At 36.1% G+C, this 27,225-nt stretch overlaps 1 long non-coding RNA gene across 1 annotated transcript; it reads left to right on the forward strand.

Moving 5' to 3' along the window:
• The first annotated feature begins 12,612 nt into the window (after window positions 1-12,612).
• On the forward strand, window positions 12,613-13,758 carry LOC130855486 (uncharacterized). The gene is made up of 3 exons (XR_009054326.1): window positions 12,613-12,667; window positions 13,403-13,545; window positions 13,706-13,758. It is a non-coding gene; the product is annotated as an uncharacterized LOC130855486 (long non-coding RNA).
• Window positions 13,759-27,225: the final 13,467 nt, after the last annotated feature.

Consider the following 27,225-nt stretch of genomic DNA (forward strand, 5'->3'; position numbering starts at 1 on the left):
GGGTAGGATGAAGTGGGAGATTGGGATTGCCATGTATACATTACTAATAATAAGAAAAAAAAATCAAATTGTACACTTTAAATATATGCAGTTTATTGTATGTTAATTTTATCTCAATAAAAGTTCTAAAAAAAAAAAAAGAAATAAAGAAATCTTTCACCACAATTTCAGTCCTCAGACTGGAATCTCCTCTCAATCAAGGAGACCATCTTAACTGACATGCTGTTAAGAGTGCTATTCATTTGTAAACGGTTTGCTTTACTGGATCCACAGGCTGCCATTGTGCACCATCACTAACAGCATATTACACCTGTCTTTTTAACTGAGTCCTCTGCATTTCTACATAGAATGACTCTGATTGGTTGCGAGAGCTGGCAAACAATTATCTCAAAGTACTGGCAAAATCACTGGGATGTACCCCATCAAAAGCCCTCTGCTGACTCCATGGAAATACTTTATTTTTTAAACCAGATGTAAATAATCATATCTTTCATTATAAAAGAAAAAACTCTTCATTAATCACCATGGAAATACTCTAGGATTCTATCCATTCTGTTTTTATTTCCAAGTCATTTGCTTGTAACCTAAGAAGTCTGTAATGCATGATCCTTTTTTCCTGGTACTGAATTAGATACCTCATCTAAAACTCTTGATAGCAATGCCAAGTTAGTTGGACTAGAACCAGAGGCTGCTAATCCAAATATTAACTAGCTGGAGACAGTAAGGCGCATATGTCTTAAAACAAGCACCCAGGGTGCCATCAAAGCTGAGATGTCAAGGCCTCTGCAGAGTAATCTTTTAACAAGGTCTTATTCATATATGTTTTCAGTAAGGTTTTACTCTCTGATTAGAAGGGAGAAAATAAAAAAGATTTAACTGCCAGCCCAACCTTTCAGCAACATAAAAAACTCTAAAATCTGATTTTTCTGTTGGAAAAGTAGAAAGAAGACTCTTGATTCAAATAAGAATTTTAGAAATTCAAAGTAGAGACACAGTGCTATGAGCTGAAATGCGTAGACATGCCCTCGTATTTACAGCACCTGCCATCTGAAAATCTCAGTGTCCTTCGGGGGAAGGCCCTGAGAAAAAGCTTTTCAGTGACCGAAAAAGAAACTGTAAGATAGACCTACAAAGCAGAAGTGTCCCTGATCTAGTAAGATTTTCTCTTGCGTATTTAAAGAAAACTCTAAAAAGTCAAGTCAGCATATTCTTATCATTGAGAATTCAGAGAGTCTGACATTTCAAACACATTTCTACATTAAAATTAGGCACTTGGTAGACATGAATCTTTTATAAAAAATTTATTTCTCTGTTAATACAAAGTCCAACATCAACAAACAATAGTCCAGTGGAAAAATACTTAGCCGTTAACATGGAAAACTTTTTTTATTTAATAAATAGAACTTTGGCATTCAAAATTCTAGCTGTAAACCCTATCAAAAAACAAAAACAAAAACCTCTTTACAAAAAAAGAGGCAAGGATGATAGATCAGAAGGCATAAGCCAACCAGTGGCTTCACATTCTTTTTACAATAACTGTATTTCAATTAAGTCATGACCACTGTATTTACACATGAGGTATTCTGGGTGGTTCAAAAACTGAACCTAATTTACAAAACCACCAGTCATAGTGACTGATTATACACTCTTGCTGTGCTTTTAATGTAACCACCTAGCACCTTACTACTTCTTGTCATCACACCAACGTGATGCTGAATTTTATGTTTACATACTTAAATAACTATTTATACATATATATACACACATACACACAAATGACTACATTCCAAAAAGGGAAAAGGCTGGGCTCCAAAGACATATATCTGATACCTCCCCTCATGTTTACTAAGGTACCTACCTAGTAACGAAAAACTGCTCCTTGCTTTAAAAAAAAGAAAAAAAAAAACCTTCATCACGTCTATTTACAGAAGAACAAGGTGCAATAATCATCAACATTCTTATAGCTCATGTAAAATAGAAACGGATGCTTTCTGCAGGCACAAAGGCACGAAAGGTTCTCTCTGTATGCAGCTGTGACAGTGTTGTTAATGACTTAGTGATTTGAAACTACATTCTTAATATACTCAATACTTCTTTTAAATAAGAAAAAATCCAAATATCCAAAACCTTTCCCTCTTCATGATTAAATGTAGAATATTATCATACAGCAATTTCCACCATGACATTTTGGGGTAAAGCTAGAAATTCTATGTTTTGTGAACACTGAAAAAAAAACCATTAAAAATGGAAACAAAATGAATTAACTTTGGCTCTGAGAGCTCTAGCTACTGGCAGTTTCAAATGACATAGTCTGGGTGAACATGGTTATGAGAACTGCTTATTTCTGTAATTATATATCTACAGTGATAGAAAGCTGCATAAGGGAATGCCAATAATCCAAACTAAAGATGTGCCTGAGTTGAACTATGCGATGCAAAATAGTCCAAGTTCTCAGCTACTATATTACTCAATGAACTATTACTGACATTGAAAGAACATTTTCCCAATAAAGTAGTTCCTTTAAAAATGCCCTCTAAGAGAATCCTATTAATGTCTTGAACTATGACAAAATTAATTTATAAGCTCATTAGTGAGTCAGAAATGTACAATATCCATTTCAGCAACACTTTCCAGCCCTTGAGATTGTCTCTAACAAGCTACTGGAAGAAGTCTAATTCAATTTAATATACTGTCATGACCAAAAACAAATTTCACTAAAATAAAATACTGTTAACATTAAATACTGAATCCTATTTCAAAAGGGCCACACTCATTTTTTAAAAAAATTCAGGCATGGCTTACCTAGTCAACACTTAAACAAAATTTTCAAATAGATTTACTTTAAAACTTAGGTTAATTTTCACCTCATATAATCACTGTAATAACTTCCAAGAATATCCTAGTTCAAACTAGGACAAGATACTACAGTATTTCTATTTGCCCATCTTACCTAGCCTAACAGTAAAATCTTTGTTTTTAATGAGATGCCAATATTCTCACTATTCTAACACAACAGGTTGTCTTGGGAAAGGGGAATTTTCTGAAAAATAAAAATTAAATACTGACAAAGTAGACTACTACTAGTATTATTTCCCCCAAAATCCCCTCCAAGGCTCTCTACTTATTATCTAGGCCCCTTTATAAAACCCAGACTCCAAGAGATTACATTCTGTAATCAAGGGTATACGTAAACTATCACATCTTAATTCCCCTTTTCATGGGAAGTATACATTTTGGAAACTGAAATACATCGGCAGTAGTTAGTTAATTTTCTACTAGGTTAAAGTTCTTTTTTAACCTCAAGATACATGAATTAAGTCAAATTCCGTAAGTTTTAGAAAGCTAGCTTATTTCTTAAAAATATAAATTATTTTATTCCAACTAAGCCAGAAAACAAAGTATCTACAGTGATCAAAACAAATGACCAAAATTTTTTAAAACAATAACCATAAAACTCCCAAACACATATATTTAAATAGGAACCTAGTGACCCAAATCTGTGATTATCTGCCCATTATCACTATCATTTTAGGGTACCTTTATTTTCAAAATTGTGGAGCTTGGGGGTGGGGTGAGGGGATTCTATTCAAAGAGAATGTAAAAATGCTGTGTGCTACACTTGTGGCTTATCTATTTTAGATGCTATTATCTATTTTACTGTAAAGGGCCACTTTTACAGATATTAATTTGTACAAGGCAGAATTCCTTGCATCAGATTTCTGGTACAAATTTAGTACTCCCTGATTGTCTTCAAATCAACAACATTCAAAAATGAATGAACACATCAGAAAGCCAAATTCTTGCTATGACTAAGTCCCTCCTTAATAGGTTAGGGACCTTGGGATGCAGAATCACTTCAATGCACTGATTTCTTAGTGCCCAGGTCCTCAGACTTAAAAGGGCAGGGAGGACTGAGGCACTGAACAGAAGGAAAGGTTGATGTCCTTACAATGTATTATAACTGATTGTTGAAATATAACTATAAAATAACTATTGAAAGCTGTATATAAGCCAAATTCTGAACTGAATGTCTTCCTGGGTAGTTTCCTTGAAGGCCTTATCCCAAATATGTCTTCACTGCTGAAAATATTTAGGAGCATATTTTTCTAGGAGCAGCCTTTATACCAGTATATGAGCCTGGCAAGAAAACAGACATGTGATCTGCTCTTGTCCCAAAATACTCTCCTGCTTGATCAACATCCCTCATTCCTTCTACCTGCTATTCAGTCTTGACCTAAACGAGACCTGGGGTTGTGTCAAGAGATACATCAAAACCAACTTGTAAAGGACGATGATTGCCATAACTAAGTACATTCAAAAGACTGTACTAAATGCTTGGAAGGCAATAAAATATATAGTCCTTCCAAAATACCAATTAAAACAGGGAAATACTCATTTGGAAGTTTAAATGACTGTATGTCTACAAAAAAAATCAGTTGCATTTCATAGTGACATCCTGTACCCCAGAAGATGAACTAACCTAGCCAAATTTGTATTCTATGAAGAACCCTGTTTTTAATGTACTTTACCTAAGAAAAGGAATTGTAATATTACCTAGGTTTAGATTCTGTTTTATGCTAGTGATAATTCAGATACAAAGAATACAGTTTTTTTTTTTTTTTTTCTTAAAGTAGTTTCAACTTTAAAACAGATACAAAGCTGTTAAAATGTAAACATTTGAGATCTGGATAAATACGCTATTGTTCTAGAGTCATTTTGTTAATCTTTCTTTTATAATAATGATCTGAGGCCTTAGGTTTGCATTAATTATATATGGCTTTGTTTATATTGATATATATCTATATGTAGATATATATATAATATATAAATAAAAAATTGTAAATAGTAAGGAACATGTTAAAATTAGTTCAGATTACGTTAAACTGCCTTGTAATACATAAATTACAATGCTAATGGGGAAACCCACCCCATCAATATTTCACACCCCTTAGGCAATTCACAATCACTCTGGAAAAACAGCTGACCTACCTACAGTACTAAAAATCAACCCAACCCTACAATCTCACCATCTCAGCACAGGGATTATTCAAAACACAAATGGTTTTGCCTGCTGCACTACTGTTAGAACACTTGCCTGCTGTGGGAACACTTGTTCAGCCAGCCATTGAAAACCCCAAGTACAACAAAAGCTTCTCCATGAAAAAAAAAAAAAAAAAAAAAGAAGCACAAGAATACAGTGTGTGCCTTTCTTAGAAGCTTTGCTCTGATCCTAGAAATCTTTATAATTTTGTGAATAAACACACATGTACATGCACACACATCCACAAAACTATATGATTAAAAGAAATCCTATCCCTTTATCTGAAGGACATTCTTCACAGCTTGGTCCTACAATCAGTAGTTTGAGAATACAGAAATTTTTTTCTTATATATTTTATCATATTTTTCAAATGGTAATTTAAATTTTTTTGCCTGATTAGATAAGCCCCTTCGAAACTTGCTCTCATCCCAGTTCCTCCCCAAAAGAACAAATCCACAGAAAAAAACCTATGTGCAAGTCATGTCACTTGCAACTTTCTATCATGGCTCCTAAAAAGAAATGTGAAGAACTGGAACACAGCAGCATTTAACAATGGGTCGTTATTGCTGTGGGACCAACACTGGTCACTGGGTAACACAGTTGTCTCCCATGTCCTGAGCGTAGCGGTCTGATATCGTGGTCCGTAATTCATCTATGTCCCTCCGTAACTGGCATACATCTGACAGTTTTTTAGTGAGTGTTTCTGGGCTGTGGTCATTCTCTGTCTCTTCAGCTGAACAGTTCATTGCTGTGTAAATAAAACATGGAGAAAATCTCACATTTTGGGGAACAAAGGCATTTTAGGATTTTCAACTTAATTATCATTGGAAATATACTGCCGTACGTTGAATATAAGTCAGGCTCAGGTTTAAATTATGCATCACTCAATAGTAAATGGATCTTATCTACTTGGTCCTTTTAAAATTTTGGTAACTAGAATGCATTAAATTCATACAGTGATACACACAAACTCAACAGGTTTAGTGGATGACAATATTCCAAAAGTAAAAAGGAACATGCTCTAACAGCTCTCTTCAAACTCAATCAAAGACAAAAAGCTCAAAATCACTTGTGTGGTGATGAGTGTTATATTTTTACAGACTGAAAAGTATTAACAGCTGAGAGTGTGTGAGTGTGTGAGTGTGTGTGTGTGTGTGTGTGTCTTGGGACCCTATGATTCCAAACAACTGAATTAGGCTGATCACTAGTTGCCCAATGGCTGAATCACTGAGGGTAAGGCTCTGAGTTAGCTAGCTTTTAATTAATTGGAGGCATAAGAGTCAGATAACTTGTTATTTTAACAAACATTAATTGAACTGTTTTACTGTTCATGACTCATGATCTGGGCACTGTGCTGAGTGCTGAGGTCAGCAAAATAATGCACATAGTGGCTTATTCTTTTTTTTTTTTAAATTAATTATTTATTAGATTTATTTATTGGCTGTGTTGGGTCTTCGTGGCTGCACATGGGCTTTCTCTCGTTGCAGGGAGCAGGGGCTACTCTTCATTGTGGTGCATGGTCTCCTCATTGCGGTGGCTTCTCTTGTTGTGGAGCACGGGCTCTAGGCATGTGGGCTTCAGTAGTTGTGGCACACGGGCTCAGTAGCTGTGGCTCACAGGCTTTAGAGTGCAGGCTGAATAGCTGTGGCGCACGGGCTTCGTTGCTCTGTGGCATGTGGTATCTTCCTAGGGCAGGGCTTGAACCCATGTTCCCTGCGTTGGCAGGTGGATTCTTAACCACTGCGCCACCTAGGGAGTCCATAGTCGCTTATTCTTAATGATTTACATACAGTTTCATAAACAAGTAAATCCAGTCAGGTACCTTAGGTGACCTACCATTGCACAAAGGCTACATGAGCACAAAGAAGAGAACAAAAAGGCCTAACTGGAGAGGGAACAGGTTTATTGAATGGGCCAAGGAAACAGAATGAACAAAGGTATACAGAAGCAGAAAACAGAATAGTCTGACAGAAACTGAGAAAGTTCAAGAAAATCAGTAACCAGCTCTAAAATGGTAGAGCACAAATTATGAGAGGGGAGTGCCAAGAAACAAGGCTGGAGAGGCAGGTGGGAGCTCCCTCTATCTCTCTTCTAAGGGAGTGTAGGAGGAAGTAAGAATCACAGTTCAGACAGCCGGCTCTGGCAACAATGTAAAAGGTGGACTGGGGGGTGGTAGGGTGGGCATCCTGGCTGACAGAGAAACCAGTCCAGATGAAGGACTATGAAAGCTTGAATTAAGGCAACAGTGCAGTGGAGATGTGGCAGCAGGAATAAATGATCCAAGGAGGAAGGGACTCACAGACATGAGGAAGTTCAATTATCAATCAGCTTGGAAAGGGGCCAGGGACTGGGCACGGGCACAGATGGGGGAACGAGTTGGGTGGAGGATAAAATCTGGGTTGGGGTGATAGATGGACACTGGTTCTACTCATTGAGAGGAGGAACAGGTTTAGGGAGGAAAGAAAATTAGGTTCTGTTTCAGACACACTGAGTATGTGATACCTGATGAAACTGCTCGTTCTAATGTACAGGTGAGTACAATCAGGAGCCCCAAAAGGACATTCTAGGCATAGCGAGAGAGAGATGTCTCCATGGGTCAAAGGAACAGAGAAAACAGCAAACAAGTGGATGTGTATAAGACTACTCAGAGAAAGTAAACAGAAACAAAAGACCAACAACAGAAGTTTCCTGGGAGACTGCCAGTAATTACGTGGCAGAGAATCCACAGATGGAGGCTGAGCAGTCATAAAGGCAGAGGCAGAATCTAGAGAATGATGTCATGCAAACCATGGTCGCAGAGCTTTAAGAAGGGTGGGGTGATGAGCATCAACAGATAATTCGTGGAGTGATGAGATAAGGACTCAAAAAACCTCCACTGTTTTTGAGAAATTAACTGGCTGGTCAAATTTTCACAATTCCAGACTATAAGGTAAGGATTCTGGGGGTACACTTTAAAGACTGGAAGGGGTATACGTTGTGGAAGTGAATGTGACAAGACTGCTGAATCTCCCATTTATTCATAGTAGGGTCGTTCTCTTATCCTATTACTAAAAAAGTTAATAAATGCTGTAGAGAATAGTGCAAATGTAGAAAGGCAACAAAATAACTGAAGGGGTGGCCAGTTCTAGAATGGTGGAGGAAATGAATCTTATGTGTGTGAACTTTTCTTTGTTGCTCCAAGAGTTCACTGCTAACTAAACACCCCATGTTCACCTGGCAAACTTCTCCTCCTTTAAGATTCAAGACCAACAGCAGCTACTCCACAGAGCCTTCACAGCCCTTCCCAGGTAGACTTAGTTGGTCTTTTCCCTAGTGCTCCCACTGTCCTCAGATCACAGTTTAAACAGAGTACTCACCACAAGGCTCTAATAAGTTTTGTTACTGTGTGAGCAAGAGCTGTGTTCAACTTACCTGCATTATCAGAACCTTAGTGCTTGGACCACAGAAGGCATTTGATAAATGTTTACTGAGTGAATATACTTAAACATTAAAGTGTTTTTAAAAAACAAATAACCCAATTAAAAAATGGCAGAAGACCTAAATAGACAATTATCCAAAGAAGACATACAGATGGCCAACGGGCACATGAAAAGATGCTCAGTGTCGCTAATTACCAGAGAAATGCAAATCAAAATTACAATGAGGTACCACCTCACACCGGTCAGAATGGCCATCACTAAAAAGTCCATAAACAACAAATTCTGTGGAGGGTGTGGAGAAAAGGGAACCCTCCTGCACTGTTGGAAATTGTGCAGCCACTATGGAAAACAGTATGGAGGTTCCTCAAAAAAAAAAACAAAAACAGAGCTGCCATAAAAAGAATGAAATAATGCCGTCTGCAGAAACACGGACGGACCTAGAGATGATCATACTATGCGAAGTCAGAACAAGAAAGACAAATACCACATGATATCACTTATATGTGGAATCTAAAACACGACACCAATGAACACATCTATGAAACAGAAACAGACTCTCAGACACAGAAGACAAACTTATTGTTACCAGAGGGGCAAGGGGGAGGCCGATAAACTAGGAGTCTGGGATTAGCAGATACAAACTACTATATACAAAATAGATAAACAACAAGGTATTACTGGGAACTATATTCAATATCTTATAATAACCTATAATGAAGAAGAATATATATTTTATATGTATAACTGAATAGCTTTGCTGTACATCAGAAACTAACATAACACTGTAAATCAACTATACTTCAATTTTTTTAAAAAAGTGTTTTTTACATACCCACACTCATATATGTGTTCCAACATTTATGAAGTGGAGGGGAAAATTCTGCTGACATCTCCGAGTACAGTTACATGTTTCATTTAACAAGTGAGATACTCAGATCAGGAGTAGTATTTAGTTTGCCAAAATAACTACAATGATGCAAGGTGGTAGAATCTTTCTGATGAAACTGGAAACAAAACTAGTCTCCACTCAGTCACATATTAACCATATTATTAGGCAATTACTCAATACGACATGCTGGTACATAAACACTGTGGTCTTACTCCACTCGTATCTCCTTACTGAAGTCCATTTCTTTCAAATTAAAAAGATACCATGTCAATATTATAGTAATTTACAGCCATGTAAGTTGAGAGTTCCAGCAAAAGTAGCACAGGAGGGAAGAGACACTGGGATATTCTTGTGGCAGCTCTCACCATTATGTGTGCAGGAAGGTAGAACTGAGGCAGAAGGGGTGGGGGTCACGTTGAAAGGGACAAAGCCAGCAGGTGTGCATCACAAGGGCGACAGATCTATAGGCCATGAAAACTGGCTCATGTGGCAGCACTGGTACTCACATTAAACAGTTCCCATAGAACACACACAAGAAAACTTGTGAGTATATTCTCTCAGATATTTTACCAGTGGACTGATGGCTGGGTCATTAATTTAATACAATTGCCACATGAAAGCAAAGAGAATCATTACTTTTAGAAGAGTACTCAGGAAATCACACCTAACTACCATTCCAGTCACATATTAACAGATTCAGCACAGGAAACATCTCCTAGCTCATCCAAGGGGACTTATAGGCATCTTCTGAGAGGCTGTCCACATCAACTATGATCCTGCTCATTCCTAGAAGCATAATGAGGCAAGTTCTAGCAATGAAGTAGGAACAGGTATTCAGACCCACAGACTGCCTCAGAAATATATAAATCTAAGTAGGAAAGGAGATAAAAACAAACAGGGAAAAGGCAGTCAGAAGCTCCTGATTCATGAAGACCTGTTTCTAATTGTTGAGCAGTACAGTAAGGACAAGTCATCAGCCACTTACATCTGATTCCCAGTAATAATGAAAGATTAGGCTCCTTGCCCTGAGCACGCTGATTTAGAATACTGCACAATGCCTTCAAGTCAAACAAACAATAGGACATTTCCTTGAACAGCTGATCAATTACACTCAAATCAAATAGTGGCCTTTTGGAAAGAACAGTCTGCTGCCTGGATTGGTCTGCTTCTTGGCCCTGATCCAATAAGGAGCAGGTCTCTTCTGTTTGTCTTTGATTCTGCATTGAATTAAGAAAACAAAAATCAGGTTGTAAGAACAAAGGAAAGGTACTCAAAAGCCATGAAGGTTAACATTCCCCCACCCAGTTCTATAAACAAAGCATCAGTCATATTACATGCACATTAACCAAATTTAACCGCATACACAAAGCAGGAAAAATAAAAAGGGAGAGAAAAAGAATTTAAATAGTGGAAAGGGTGCCATCTGATGCCCTAGGGTGAACCTGAGAGAGGAAACAAATTCAAACAGTCTCCGTTTCTAGGGGGTCTCTCATGGTCTCACATAAAAAGTACCTTGGTTGTGTATATATTTTGCTATGAGATTTATTTCAAGAACAAAAAGAAAAGAAAATTTAAACCTTATGCTATAGTTTTACTGTTAGTAGCAACAGTGATTTAGCTGCTCTGAAACTTTTTTGTACCCTGGGAAAAAAGTATATATGTTACTATGTTAATGTTGATAGGAACCAAACTTTTCCCTATAAGAGAAAAAGAAAAGTATAAAATCAAAGAAGGAAAAACAAAAACAAAAACAAACAACTCTGAACTGTTGAATTTGCACTGGAAGTATCAGTATGAACTCATGATTTATGATGCTCAGAAAAAGCTATGCTCACCTCTTCCCCAAATTATCACCATTTACTCCTTATCCTGAAAATTGCTAATTAAAGGTAAGTTTAATTAGCTTTCCAGTTGGAACTGTATTTCAAAAAGCCAAATAGCCTGGGCTGATGAGGAAAATATAATTTTTTATAGACAAATGCCAGATAATAAATGTAAAGGAGATGGTATAATTAGAAAAAATTACTGTTTTAATCATCTAATGATTCAGACAATGATCACTGGTGGATGCTAAAACCATCAAGGGAAAGAGTGCTGGCAAACTGCATATTCACAGACTTGCTTAAGTATCAACCCCACAGATTACCTGCTGATTGCAGAGGTTACAATATTACAATGGAAAGAATCAGTCTGTCATCACCTTAAGCCAGTGAGATGGGTATTTGTGATACTTACAGTGCGATAAACAAACACATGTGATTTGATGATGTGAACAATACCTACAAAGTATTCATGCCAAAAAATGTGTGCATTGAATCTAGTATCTTTAGCTTTAACTTCTAGTTTATAAGAAATACAGGGGGTAGAGAACAAGATAAATGACACCAGGAGGAAGAATCAGACAAATCTAGGTGTAACAAGGCTATGAGTCTATAAGACAAAGGCCCAGTTTCTTCAGGGAGAAGAAAGGAACTTTAGGTCTATAAAACAAAATGAAACACAACACATGGTCCTTGTCTGAATGCTGGTTTCAACAGCCACTGTAAAAAACATTTGGGGAAGAAGGTGGGAAATTTTCATAAGACTAGGTATTATCAAACATCAAGGAAAATTACCATTCTTATTGTGTGACAACGGTGAAATGGTTATATAGGAAACTGTCCCTAAGTTTTAGAGATACATTCCTAAGCATTTAAGGGAAAATGTCATGATGACAACTCAAAAACTAAAAGTACTTTTTGTATAACATGTCCTTAAATGTAAACCAAGTATTTCATTTCATAATTAAATGAAGAAAGTGGGATCTGTTCCAGTGATGAAGTGTCTACATTGCACCTTCCGTAAGGATTTTCAAGGGTAATTTTTTTATATTCAACTTATGCATCATTTGATGACTCTGGGATCTAATCTCTATATAACATCTGACTTTACTGTAGTTAAATCCGTGAAATTGTTTCTTAGACATTAGAAAAATAAAAGTTTGTCTTTTTGATTACAATTTTAGTAAGAAACCTAATGGATTTAATTAACTGGCACATCAAAATCAAGTCTTCAATTAAAAAATGATTTATAAATATGTACAAAATAGGCATTTGCTTTAACTTAAATAGGTACTGAATCATCCTTGAAAGTAATCTGAATTTCTTCTACTCACATCAAGCAATGTTCTTAATCTCTGAAGGTTTCTTTCTTTCTTTTCCAGCTCTTCCATCATCTTTTGAGTAGTCGATTTTTCTTTAGAAAGTTTCCCTTGCATAGACTAGAATAAAGAGAATTGGAAAGCAAAGCATGTTAATGCTGAAAACAAAATGTAATCAGGTAGGTAACCAGGAATACTGGGTCTGAATACTTCTGATGTTGTGACCTCCCCAACTCCTTGGAAGATGATGCCTTCACTTCTCAATCACCCCTTACTACTCAGAGAGTAGATAATTCCAAAGTGCGGAAGGAGGGAGGAAGGATAAATATCATCGTTATCAAGAAAGTTTTTAATCTGGGTAAAACATGTTAAATCTAAAGTTGCTGTTTAACAACTATATTACAAACAGTTCTTATTTTATTGATTTTTGTGTATACATGGGAGTGTATTGGCAAATCTACACTTAAAAAAAACAACTTTTTCTTATGATTGATAATGTACAAGATAATAAGATCATAAGACTATACCTGTTTCCTATCATTTGAAACACAGCTAAACACCCTCCCTCGCTGTACAGAATTCCAAGCAGTGAATATGATGTTGAACTCAGGCCAAAGGTCTATCATGGAACTCAGATAAACTAATCGCTCTCTTAAGTCCATTATAAAATTATAAATTATCCAGACATGATACTATTGTGAGATAATCTTGAGTATACCAAAGCAGAATACAGGATATTTTAAAGAGTGCCTGGGTCATTTCAGGTTACAAATCTGATTTTCAGCTACACACCAAAGAACTTGCCATAGACCTTGTACAGTGATTTTTTTTCTATCAACTTTTGCCCTTTTAAGCCATAAGATCAATAAGTATGACTAGAGGAGATTTCTTTTCTTCCCTTTTTTTCTTTTTAGCTTCAGGTCTGTATTTAGTCTCAACTCTGAAAATACTTCAGAATGCTGACCACCTAAACAGCACACAATCTACTGTGAAGGTTTTCTTCCCTCACATTATCTCTGGATGGAATAAGGGAGGATAGCTGTCACCATGGGTTGAGGTAAGACTCTAAATATGAAACAGTTTTCTTAGTAACAGTGTTCAAACTTGTTGCTTTTTAATTTCATCTGTCTGCTAAACTATGTAAAAATATTATATTTAATAACTTAAAAGTTGGATACAAATGAATCAAGCTCTACAACAAGTATATTTTCTTCCAGGGAAAAGTTGTTTTATATTCCACAAAGATGAATTCCACAGCACAAAGTCACATGGGCTATCTGAAAATATGTATTTTTGGATACTGAAATTCCTTTGTAACTGCATTTGAATAAATCAAAACCCATTTGATTGAAGATATGTTGGGATTTATTTATCTAGCTGAAAACTGATACTTATTGGCATGACAAGATTATTTGCCTGGAATCCAGAATTCACATCCTAAATTGTCTTAAGATTTGTGACTGTTTCTTTAGAATTGTAGAAGAAAGGCACCACAAATAAACTACTCTAAATCTCATATTTTACAGTGAAAATTGAACCCAAGAGAGGTATTTTCATAACGCTGTAATATAATTCTTTAGAAGATTATAGTGTTTTTTATTTTCATCATGTTGAATGTGACTAATAATTAGCTGGTAAATCTGACTAATATGTTACTGTGTAAGACTAAATTTAAATCAGCGAAGAAAAAGGTAATCTTCTCCATCAGAATAAACTGGAAATGTTTGGCAGTAGTGTTGCTTGTCATAAAAAGGAAAATTGAATTTGGGAAATACATTAAGCTTAACATGTTATGTTGGCTGGGTTCAAAGACACTAATCAAGCAGCCCTTTAACAGAGGAAAGAGTTTACAGACACACTTATTCTAATAAGACCAAATGCTGTACAACTTATAGGATAATACTAGATGTGAGTGCTATAGCAGTCTGACAATAACATTTCACCTAAAAGATTAATTACTTCTCTATCCCAAATTGCATGAAAAGGCATATGTTTAAAGTTTAAGTAAAAAGTAAGGGGAGGGGAATCTCTACTAAGCTTAGAATGGGATTATTAAAGTTAAAAACTAATTTTTAAATGTCTAAAATTTCTCTTTAAATTTCCTGTTTAACAATGATTTTTTATAGTCTAAATTACTAATCCACAGGTATTTATCATAATCATAATCATTCTTGTGGTTGAAAGTTGTTTTAAATTCATTTGTTAAATTCTTTTATTTTGATGTAAATATCCAGAAATGCTAACCATTTTTTTTTTTTGCCCCATATACAAATAGTTCAAACGAAGAAAAGTCAAATATGTCTTACTCTATGTATTCTATATACTCCACAAACCCAATTTAGGAGAAAATATTGTGAAAGAAGCTTATGTTAGCAGTTTTACTATATAAAAACACACAAGCACCCAACCCCACCCCACCCCACACATCATACTAGAGTTTCACAAATACATTCCTTCATGCAATCATTCATTTAGCAAAAATTATAGCCAAGCACTATCTGCGCACTGGATGATACATCAGTGAACAAAACAGTCAAAACACTTGGTCCTTATGGAACTTGTACTAGGAAGGAAAAGACCAAAGATAATAAACATAATAACTATGTAAGTTACGTATTATCATATATTAGAATTTGCCTAGTGCTTTGGAGAACAAATAGGGTGTGGTGAGGAAGGGGGGGTTAAAATCTCAAATGGGGTAGAATAAGGGCTCATGGAAAAGGTGACATCTGAGCAGTGTTGAAGGAGGTGAGAGACTGTGTCCCACAGATATCTAAAGAGGATGTTTCAGTCAGTGCAAAGGTTCTGAGGCAGATGGTGTCTTTTCTGTTTGAGAAAAAGCAAGAGAGCCAGGATGACAGAAAATAGTAAGAGATAAAGTCAGAGAAGGAAGGTGATGTGGAGAACAGACTGTGTAACCTCTTCTAAGCCAGTGTAAAAACTTTGATTTTTCACTCAGGAAAAAATGAGGAACCACTGAAGGGTACTAAGAAGATGTGGCATGATCTGATTTTTGTTTAACAGATGACTCAGGTTACTGAGAACACACTGTGGGCAAGCAAGGGTGGAAGCAGAAAGAAATAATCCAGATAAAGAATGAGGATGGCTTGAACCAGGGTGGCCACAGTGGAGGTCGGGAGAAGGTGCCAGATGCTAGGTATAGTTTGAAGAAAACGGGACTTGCTCACAAACGTAAGGTAGAAGAGAAGTCAAGAGTAAGTTTAAGGTTTCCAGACTAAGCAAACAGAAGGGCAGATTTGTCATTAACAGGTATGGGAAGTATGGAAGGTGCAGCAGGGTTTACTGTTTTTTTGGCTTAGGGGAATAAAAAATTCAGTTTTGAACATGTTTTGTCTAATATATCAAGTGGTGATGCTGAGGAGGCAACTGGACATACAAATTGTAAGGCTGGTGAGCACTCTGAGCTGGAGATAAAAATTGGGGAGTAGTGAGCAACGCATTATATGTAAAGATGTAAGACTGGGTAAGTCACTAACAGAAGTATAGAGAATTCTAGGAAAGAAACAAACTCTTTTTTGAAACATGACACTGTGTGTGTGTGTGTGTGTGTATTTTAGCAGCATAACTGACCTACAACACTGTTAACTCGAGGTGCACGATACAGTGATCTGATACTTCTACGCATCACAAAGTGATGCCCATGATAAGTCTAGTTGTCATCTGTCACCACACAAAGTTATTACAATACTACTGACTACACTCCCCCACTGTACATTTCACTTCCGTGACATTTACTTTGTAACTGGAAGTTTGCACCTCTTAATCTTGCTCACTGGAATATGATACAATATTTCTGAAAGTAATTTACATGTCTTCAAAATAAACCTTAACAGCCTTCACAGTTAGATAACCTAGATTTGAACTCTTGCTCTGCCAAATTACTAGCTGTGTATCCTTTGACAGTTACTCTTAAGCTTTCTGAGTCTCTGCTCATGTATAAAATAAAGGAAATAATTAATATCTTGAAAAAAGATAAACCTTAACATAAATATCACAAATGAAACTAAACTGATCCCTAGGTTACAAATTGGAAAAGCTTCTAATAAGGTAATACATCCAATTTTCATATACTAGTCTACCAGCCTGTCTATATAATAGGATTTATGCTACAGATCTTAAATTCATTGTGTCTAGTTAAATCAAACAATAAAAACAACCAAAAAATCTTAAAAAGCAAGTTCCTCTGAATTTTTTTTGACTGTCATTTTATTGCACATATTTCAATTACCTAGAAACAAAGTATAAGTCAGTTGCTTTAAGTTTATTACTGAGAACAGTCAAAAGGCTTCACACTGTTATGATTTTATTAATACAAGCACATTATTTTTGCAATAGCATATGTAACTATACATAAAAGGTAAGATAATACTGCTACAATCATAAGAAATAGCATTAATAAAGAGTGTGCATACTTAACAAGATAATGGCATTTAGAAATCATTAATAAGAAGAATACATACTTTTAATAAAATTGAATATTTTTCTCTCAACACCTTTTTAAAAAATAATTAAGAAAAGTTTATCTCCTACAGGAGGCCATTCCTTCAAGAATGGGTGAGAGGTGGCTGTTTTATCTAATGCATAGAAACCAACACAGATAGTCAAAGAAAATGAATATGTTCCAAATTTAAGAATAAGATAAAACCATAGAAAAAGACCTTAATAAAATAGAAAAGTACTTTCTTGATAAATACTTCAAAATAATGGTCATAAAGGTACACACCAAGGTAAGGAGAACAAAGTGACAATTTCAACATAGAGAGAAAAAGTATAAGATAGTAAGTACCAAATGAAAGTCACAGTAACTGAACTGAAAAACACAATAGGGGGTGTTTAAGAGCAGACTAGATGAGGCAGAACAAAGGATCAGCAATTTTGAAGACAGGGCAGTGAAACTCAGCCAATAAGAGCAGCAAAAAGAAAAAAAGAAAAAAAAATGAAGACAGTTTAAGGGACTTATGGGACATTAGGGAAGCCAATGTTCATATTATAGAGGTCCCAAAAGGAAGAGAGAGAGAGAGAGAAAAGGACAGAAAACTTAAGTGAAGTAATGGCTGAAAACTTCCATAACTTGGGGAAGGAAACAGACATCCAGATCCAGGAAGCTAAGAGAGCTCCAAAGAATATGAATCCAAAGAGACCCACTGCAAGGCACATTATAATGAAACTGCCAAAAGTTAAAGACAAGACGACGAGAGAATCTTACAAGCAGCAAGAGAAAAACAACTTATTACATGCAAAGGAAAGCCCATGATGCTATCAGCAGATTTCTCAGCAGAAACTTTGTAGGTGGGAAGAATGTGGCACAACATATTCAAAGTGCTGGGGCTGGGGGTGAGGAGGGAGAACTGACAACCAGTAACATTCCACTTGGCAAAGCTGTCCTTCAGACTTGAAGGAGAAATAGTTTCACAGACAAGCGAAAGCTGAAGGAGTTCATCACCACTAGATTGGCCTCACAAAAAATGTTAAAGGGACTCTTTAAGCTGAAATAAAAGGTACTAATTAGTAACAGGAAAACATATAAAAGTATAAATCTCACTAGTAAAGGTAAATATATTGTAAAAATCAGAATAATCTATTGCTGTAAAGGTGGTAGGTTAATCATTTATAAAGCTACTATGAAGGTTAAAAGGCAAAAGTAGTAAAAATAACTATAACTACAATAATTTGTTAATGGATAGAAAAGATAAAAAATAAGTTGTGGCATCAAAAATATAAAAAGGGGAGGGGGGCTATATCAAACTAATAAGCTTCTATACGGCAAAGGAAACCAACAAAATGAAAAGGCAACTGACAGAATCATAGAAAATATTTGCAAATCATGTATCTGATAAGAGGTTAGTATCCAAAATATGTAAAGAATTTATACAACTCAAGAGCAAAAAAAAAAAAAAAAAAAAAAAAAAAAAAAAAAAAAATCCAATTTAAAATGGGTAGAGGCTTAAATACACATCTTTTCCAAAGATGTTCAAATGGCCAACAGGCACATGAAAAGTTGCTCCACTTCACTAATCATCAGGGAAATGTAAATCAAAACCACAATAAGATCACCTCACACCTGTCAGAGTGGTTATTATCAAAAAGATAAGTGTTAGCTAGCATGTGGGGAAAAAGGGAACCCTTGTGCACTGTTGGTGGAAATATAAATTGGCGCAGCCACTATGGAAAACAGCATGGAGGTTCCTCAAGAAACTAAAAATAGAACTATCATATGATCCAGAAATTTCACTTCTGGGAATTTATCCAAAGGAAACGAAAACACTAACTTGAAAAGATATGTGCACCAAACTGTTCACTGCAGTATTATTTATAATAGCAAGACATGGAAGCAACCTAAGTGTTCATCAGTAGATGAAAGGATGAGGAAAATGTGATTTTATATATATACACACACACAATGGAACATCATTCAGCCATAAAAAGAATGAAATCTTGTCACCTGCAAGAAAATGTTTGGAGCTTGAGCACATAATGCTAAGTGAAATAAGTCAGACAGAGAAAGTCAAATACTGTATGATTTCACTTATATGTTAAAACATAAAAAATAAAACCAAACTCGGAGATAACAGAGAACAGATCTGTGGTTGTCAGAGGAAGGGAGTAGGGGTGGGGAGGGAATGAGCAAAGGGGGTCAAAAGGTATAAACTTCCAGTTTTAAAATAAGTCCTGGGGATGTAATGTACAGCATGGTGGCTATAGTTGACAATACTGTATTGTACATTTGAGTTGCTGAGAGTAGATCTTAAAAGCTCTCATCATAAGAAAAAAAGTTTTTATGTGGTGATGGATGTCAACTATTAGACTTATTGTGGTAATCATTTTGCAACATATAAAAATATCAAATCATTATTTTGTACACCTGAAACTAATGTTATATGTCAGCTATATCTCAAAAAATTTAAGTTAACAGTTTGAAAAAAAAGAAAGTATAGAGTTAATGGTAACAAGATAAGATTTCGGAGTCAGAATTAGGTTCTGGGTGCACAGCTTATATGTTGTGTAATCACGGGTAAGTTATTCAACCTTACTAGGCTCCAAATTCAGCAGAAAGATTTTCCAACCTTGTAAAATACTGTGAAAATTATGTGGTGCGTATGTAGACAATACTTTTGGGTTGCCTGCCTATGCACAAATCCCATAAATCATAAGTAGTCATATTTGTACTGGAATTCTATATTGTTGTGTTATAGCTCACTGGGTCAGGCTGAATGAACAGCTGACCAAACCTGAGGAAGTGAGACCTAGAGTCTATGAGTTAGCCTCTGCAGGTGGCTGGAAACGAACTATAGAACTTCAGGGCTGTGGGGCAGCCATATGCTGCTATGTGAGCTAAAGGAGGAAAGGAAGTCAGTCTGCAGAGAGAGAAAAGAGACTGAAACAGATGGATGTGCGAGCAGCAACAAAGCCTCTTCCTTCCTGAAGCCAGGCTTCACTTCTACCTATGGGTTCCACAGATATCTCCGCATTCTTGTAATACACTATATTCTGCTATTTTTGCTTAGGCTAGACTGAATTCTTTCTGTTGCTTACAACCAAAAAGCCTACATTACTTTTACCTAGTACAAAATATTTAGCAACTAACACTAATTCCTTTCTTCTTATACTCAATATTTAAAAGCCCATGTCTTATTTCAAATCACCACGATATACTTTAAATATCCTACAATTTTGTCAGCTATACTTAAATAAAGCTGGGGGGAAAAGGATCTCATTCCTGTGACTTCTCTGGTGGTCCAGTGGTTAAGACTCTGCCTTCCAATGCAGGGGGCGCAGATTTGATCCCTGGTCAGGGAACTAAGATCCCACATGCCACGTGATATGGCCAAAATTAAAAAAGAAAAAAAAAGTCCATTTCAAATTTAGTATTATGGGTGAATTTTCTCGTGGAAAAAGGTTTTTTCGTCTTTTCACCAGCTATCCCCTAGGTCACCAGAGTGCCTTGCCTATGGGAAAAACTCAGTTAACAATTACTAAATGAGCTGAATTGGAAAATAAATGACAAAATATGAAAAAGTAACTATTCAATACCTAATTTAGTTTTGTTTAAATAAAAGGCTATGTTCACTCATTCAGAATAGTTACTGAGCCTCTTATGCACAAGGCACTGTGCTAAGCGCTGAACTGGATAAGGATTGTTCAAAGACCTCAGCGTACCCATTATAAAGCTCTTGAAATAAATGTATCAGGAAAAAAAAGGCATTTTATTCATTTCAAGGAACTAATAATGCCACCACATTATAGAGTGTAATGTACTAAAAAAATTCACTTTGGAGAGAAAATTTCCAAACTGTACTTCTAGGTAACTGAGAATAAGGTGCTTCCCGCAGAAGCTGAGTTTCCCAATGTGTTTCGATTTAAATATCTTTCATTCCAGGAAAAGAATCTTAAAACAATTCCCTTCCCTAAGGCTTACACAATGAAGAAATCAGCCTAACATTTTTTTCTTTTTCTTGGGAGTTTTCACTTTGAGGCAGCCAGGATCAATGCCAAAGGCACAAACTCTGAGGTCACACAGACACAAATTAGAATCTCAGCTGAGACCTTGGACACACCTTTTAATATTTCAGCAATTTCCTGTATAAAAATATGCTCTTTCTTACCCTGTAAGATTACTGTTAAGGTTCAGAGATAATCAACATAAACTAGAAAGAACCGTTCCTGTAACATGGCATATCATCACCAGCATCACCACTGACACCTCTGCGCTGGGCAATAGCAGTTTCATTTCTTATTTTGGCCTAAGTGTGGACAAATAGTAAATCCCTTTTCCTCATTCTTCCATAATGATAAAAGAGAGAATTTTCAAAATATCTGTAAAAGTAAGGAATAAATAAGGAATATGCAAGCACCACAAAAATCACAACTTTTTAGGTTTATGTTTAATAATAATTGAAGATAGGGTACAGCTCAAATTCCTTTCTTAACTATCATCTTGCTACCTGATGTAACTGTAAAAACAATCTGCCTGAGAGTTCTGCTTTCAGCATGATGGCATGAAGGGCTCCTCAGACCTGCTCCCCAAGGAAGCTGGTGAAAAATCATAAAGTAACACATTTAAAGTTTCTGGAAATGGTTCAGACAAGCACATGAATAAACATATATTCAAGAAAGGCTTTACTGAAACTCTCAACAGCTGAAGTCTGTGGTATCTGAAACAAAATCCACTTGATTCCTACCCTCTCACAGCTAAGCAAGATGGAAATTCTAGACTGGAACAGCCAAGAACACAGGGCTCCCTCTCCCCCTCTCCTAGCTGGACTGCTATCTTCCTAGCAAGGGCAGGGCATCAGCATTTCTCATCCTTGCAGTCAGCTACCTGTAGCTGAAGCTAAGTTCCAGGAAAGTGCAGTCAAAAGGTGGGAGCTCCGTTCCTCTGCCCAGGCCCCCTCAAGGGATGAAAGCTTTACCTGGGGTGTCGTACCACTGAGAACACTGGGGCCCTGACTGCCTCTGCCTTGGCTTCTGGGACAGGAGTCTCCACTGAAAGAGGCAAGCTGAGAGATCTAGAGCTGCTGCTGGCCCTCCCTCCACTCGTGCCCACCTAGAGAGTCACTCAGAGTCTTGACATTGTTCCCACCCACAGTGACCAGGCTCAGAGATTCTGCCTGGGGAGAAGTGGGCCACAGAACAGAGAGCTCTGGATGTCTCCCTGAAGGAACTGAATTCTTTTGCACCAGAGTATGAAATTCAAGCCTGAGGACACTCTCAAAACAGTGGGAGACCACGGCAAAGGCAGCTGGAAGGATACTGTCAGATTCGCTGGAGGAACAGGCTCAACTGCAGACTGGCTAGCTTGCAAGAGAGAAACAGCAAAAGCGACAGCTGTGAGGGGCACTCCTGGGAACAGAAAAAAATCTCAAACATTAACCTAGGAAACGAGTCCTTCAAAGGAGCCAGAATGGATCAGTCTATGAAGCAATTTATGCCACAGGGCACTGCTGAAAACAGCAGAGTTTTGAGTTGGCAATTAATGGAGCTTGATAGCTGGTGTGGTCAGAGAAGGAGTCACAAAAGACCACATATTACATTTATATAAAAGGTCTGAGAGTAGGCAAATCTATATATACAGGAAGTAGATCAGTGATTGCTTATGCTGAGGAGGGCATGCAGTTTGAGTGATAGCTCAAAATTGACTGTGGTCTTGGTTCCATACATCTGTGAGTATTCTAAAAATTATTGTATTGTATATTTATTTATTTTTTGGCCGCTTGGCTTGTGAGATCTTAGTTCCCTGACCAGGGATCAAATCTGGGCCCCGGCAGCGAGAGAGCCAAGTCTTAACCACTGGACTGCCAGGGAAGTCCCCCAGAATTGTATACTTTAAATGGATGAACTATAGGGTGTGTGAACTATATATCAATAAAGCTGTTGTTAACAAAATCAGCACAATATAAAGAAAGACCACCTGCCTGGGTTCCTTTTCTTCCACGTCCTGATTTTCTCAGGTTTACAAAGCAAGAGCTACCAAAAGAGTTTAAATGTGCCATAACACACCCAAGGTTAGTGTCTCAGAATTACCGGCCCCCGCTCTTTTTTTTGACAAATCTCAGTCTTCCAGTCAATTCCCACTTGTGGTGCTAACAGCAAGCTGAGGATTGTACAATACTTCCTAAAGGCTCTAGGACTAGGATGACTACTAGGCTATAAGAACTACCTAGGGAACTTGTTAATACTACATTATTTGAAGCTTCACCCCAGAGATACTGACTCATTAGAGTCACAATGGGGCCCAGAAATCTGTATTTTAAAAAGCATCCAAGTACTTTGAATATCCACATAGTATTCTTTCATGATTCAAGTGAACTGACTCTCTTCCTGCAACTCCCCACCTCAGACACAAAGAACTGATTTTTCAAAAGTTAAATCCACCTCTTACATATCTTTTTCTAAGATTTTAATTAACAACTATATTGTGCACACAAAAGGCCTATACACTAAAGATTTTTCTCTTTGTAAGTGCAAAGACTAGAGAGAAAGCTTATATTTTAAAAATCTACTTTTCCTTTGATAGAATACATATTTTTGGCTGTTAGGCTTTTCAAAAATTAGTATTAATTTCTGATGAGAATATTTTCAGTTTTTCATGCATTATATAAAGCATTTACACATAGGTAAAACTTTAAAAATTAAAAACTTTGAGAAGAACTTCATGTCAGGACACATTATGAAACTAAGATAACAAAAAAATAGGAGACAGACATCACACAATAATAATGAAAAACATTAAATCAATATTTATTTAGGTTAAAGAAAAGTTATATTCTGTCTATATGACATTGTATTGGATTATGATCCATTTTCCCACCATATCTACTGTTTGATGAAAGCTTTAATAAGAGAGATTTACTAAAAATTGGAATAAAAGCTGCTGAGGCTGTGGAAACATCTTCTCTTGAAGCATTATAAATAGGAAAGACTGTCACAGTTTTGAGATTGGTGGTCCCAACCATTAAAAGTGAACAGACTTTTAAAGACTTTTAAAAGCATCATTCTTACTCTGTAATATTATAATCATTCATTGATAGCTGTCAATTCAGAAAGGCTATTTAAATGTATAAGTTCTTTTAATGAGAAAACTTTTTAATAAGTTAGAGGAAACAAGTAAACATAACAAACTTTTTAACTCTGTATCTCCTCTGCCAAAAGATTACAATGATAACATACAATGATAACAGTTTACTGGAAACAAGGTTATATGGGTGAACTGTACTTCTGAGGAATAAATAGGAAGGAGGGTAATAATGCCTGGTGAAGAGCTCCTTCACATTCTGACTGTAGCCATGTTTACTGAAATGACAGGAAACATTCTACTGCAAAATGTCTTTTTATAATGTATACTGACAAAAGAAAACCTGTAAGAGGAGAAGCCAGTTTAGCTACACTGGTTTCCTGGCTATAAGGAAAGGCAATATTTCTAAAGGATCAATTAGTAATCAAGGTCTTCATGCCAGTAAACAATATCTTGATGGCTGAACAAAATAGTAGATCAATCTGTGTTTTTATAGCATTGAACTCAATTTCAAAATCAGCATATACTGTCACATGAAGTAAAACTCTTTCTATATTCAACAACAAACACAATATAACTAGTAGAAGACTGATTTCTCCCCAAACTGCCAAAGTTGTGAATCAATAAACCTGCCACTGACCTAAACCAGGCAAGTATTTATTTGACTTCTGGCGCAAGGTAGTAACCTACAATTGTATTTTAAATATAGCATTTCTACTCTATAACAATGCCTTGTTTTTACCTCCTATAAACTGGACATATAATAAACATGGCAGGGGATTTTATTTTTCTCTTGTGTCATAAAATTTCAACTATAAGAATAACCTGCTTATACCCAAGGCAATAGAAGTATTCCAAATCAGCCAAACGAACTTTAAACAAATTTAGTCTTCTCAACAGTTTGCAGGGACATAAAGAAGCAGTGAAACATGAAATTCTAATAATACTAAGTTGGCTTTGTCTACTAAACACCCAAAAAGGGCACAACTTCCTGGCACTATGGAGGAACAAAACATGCAAGCTATAATGGCAGTGACATTATGTAATAAATTTAATACTATACTAGTAGCTAAAATGCATAATTCATGTTAAAAATGGTTGGGAAGTTTTCTGCTATTAATTATAAAGTATTTTGTGTTATTTTGGCTGTGCCAAGGAATCTGAAGGCATATGAAACAGGTATAGCATACTGGAAGAACATCACCATCTACACAGGAGTAGGGTTGGCCATTCTTGATGTAAGCAAAAGGAAAAACTAGGAGCTGTAAATAATTAGTAATTGACAGGAATTGCTCTATTATGTGGTTCAACTTGATGATATGCCCACTGACTATAGTATAAAGCAACAAAAATACTTTTTCAACCCAGAGTGTTCTCTTTAGGATTCTGCAGTTTCCATTGCTAGGTAAATAATTAGTATTCATTTTTTCAAAATAGGCAATATTCTGAAAATTTCAGGTTTTTACAGAGTACACACCTTTTATATTCAGCACAAACCACCAAATAACAAATGAAACAAAAAACCTAGCTTTTTCAACTGTGAGGGCCCCCAAATAACAAGTTTAAACAAGTAATGTTAAGCAAAAAATTTTCTTATTAACTGAGGCATATTTGTCTCCATCTGTGATTTTCTAACCAATTTTGATAAATACATGGAGTTTAGTTGGCCAGTTATCAACATCTGCTGTCTCTCTCTGTGAGCAAACTATATCCTAGACCTATAAACCTAGATGGTCACAATGGCTAAGACCAAAAAAACAAAACAAAACAAGATAGCCTTCTCTTCAAAAGATAAGAGAATAGAATTAAGGAGTATACTCATTATAATGAGATACATTTATTTCAAATATTTGGAAATAAATGTATCTCATTAATTTGACTTCTATTCTCTAATTAATTTGAAGAAATGAAAGAATGTTAACTCAAGCATTTTAAGATCAAAGAATGGAATGGCATATAATCACATATTCTTTTACACATTCATCTATATATAGTCATATCTAAATGTGACTGACTAGAAGACTTGGTTAATGTGTAAGAGTAAACTGCATTACGATGCTTCCACAAATGGGGAAAAATGCACATTTCAATTAATACAAACATACCCTAAATATCCATAATGTGAGAGATAGTCTACAATAAACCCTACAAATAAACAAATGAAAAACAAATAAATACTACACATCTCATGCACCAAAATCTCAATGCCAAAGGACAAAGTTGACTGTTCTTAATTTGGACTGAGATAACTTTTATTATATTTACCTCTTGGAAAATACTACCAAATGAAATAAAAACTCCTTTCATTGTGGTCTAGGATAAGAAGTCAGAGAATAATGGCTGAGGGAACCTAACCATCTCGTGATTCGAATGGCTTGTAGAACAACTGAAGGAATACACACTAAAGGGTATAGCTTCTGTGGATCAATCCAATAAGCCCACACGCTTGTTGAATTGGACTAGTGTTTGATTAAATTGATAGATCACTTAATATGGCCAAAAGACAAAACAGATTGTCCATAAATTCTGACACTCAAACCACTTACGTTTTTCTTTTTTACTTCCAGTTTTGAGAATACTCAAATTAGGAGCTATAAAAATAATTTATCCAGCAAAATTTGTCCAATGGTTTTCCACCATATGAAGAATACAATACAGAGACATATACCCCTATGTGATCTGCCCCCAGGCTACTTTCTATTTTTCTTTTCTTTTTTTAATTTTTAAAATTTTTATTGGCGTAGAGTTGATTTACAATGTTGTATTACAATACTGTATTACATTGTGTACAGCAAAGTGAATCAGTTATGCATATACATATATCTACTCTTTTCTATTTACCCCAGGCTGCTTTCTACCATCAGTCACCTCTCATTATATCTTACAATCGCTGTACTCCAGACTAGCAGCCTTCTTACTAGTCTTGGAGCACACCAGGCACATTCAGGGCATTGGTTGTTCTCTTTATCTAGAATGTTCTCCACTGGTTATCTTCATTCAGATCTATGTTCAAATATTACTTCCTCAGGGAAAACTTCATGACTGCTGTACCTAATGCAGCACAATCTGTCACTGACCTCTACTCTTCTTCTTCTTTTTTTTAATAATAATACATATCTCTACTTGCCATTATATTTCTATCTTCTCCATCTCACCCCACTAGAATGGCCAGGGACTTGCTTTGTTCATTGATAAATCTCCAGT

Source organism: Hippopotamus amphibius, chromosome 6 (genome assembly GCF_030028045.1).
Source record: "Hippopotamus amphibius kiboko isolate mHipAmp2 chromosome 6, mHipAmp2.hap2, whole genome shotgun sequence".
NCBI lineage: Eukaryota > Metazoa > Chordata > Mammalia > Artiodactyla > Hippopotamidae > Hippopotamus > Hippopotamus amphibius.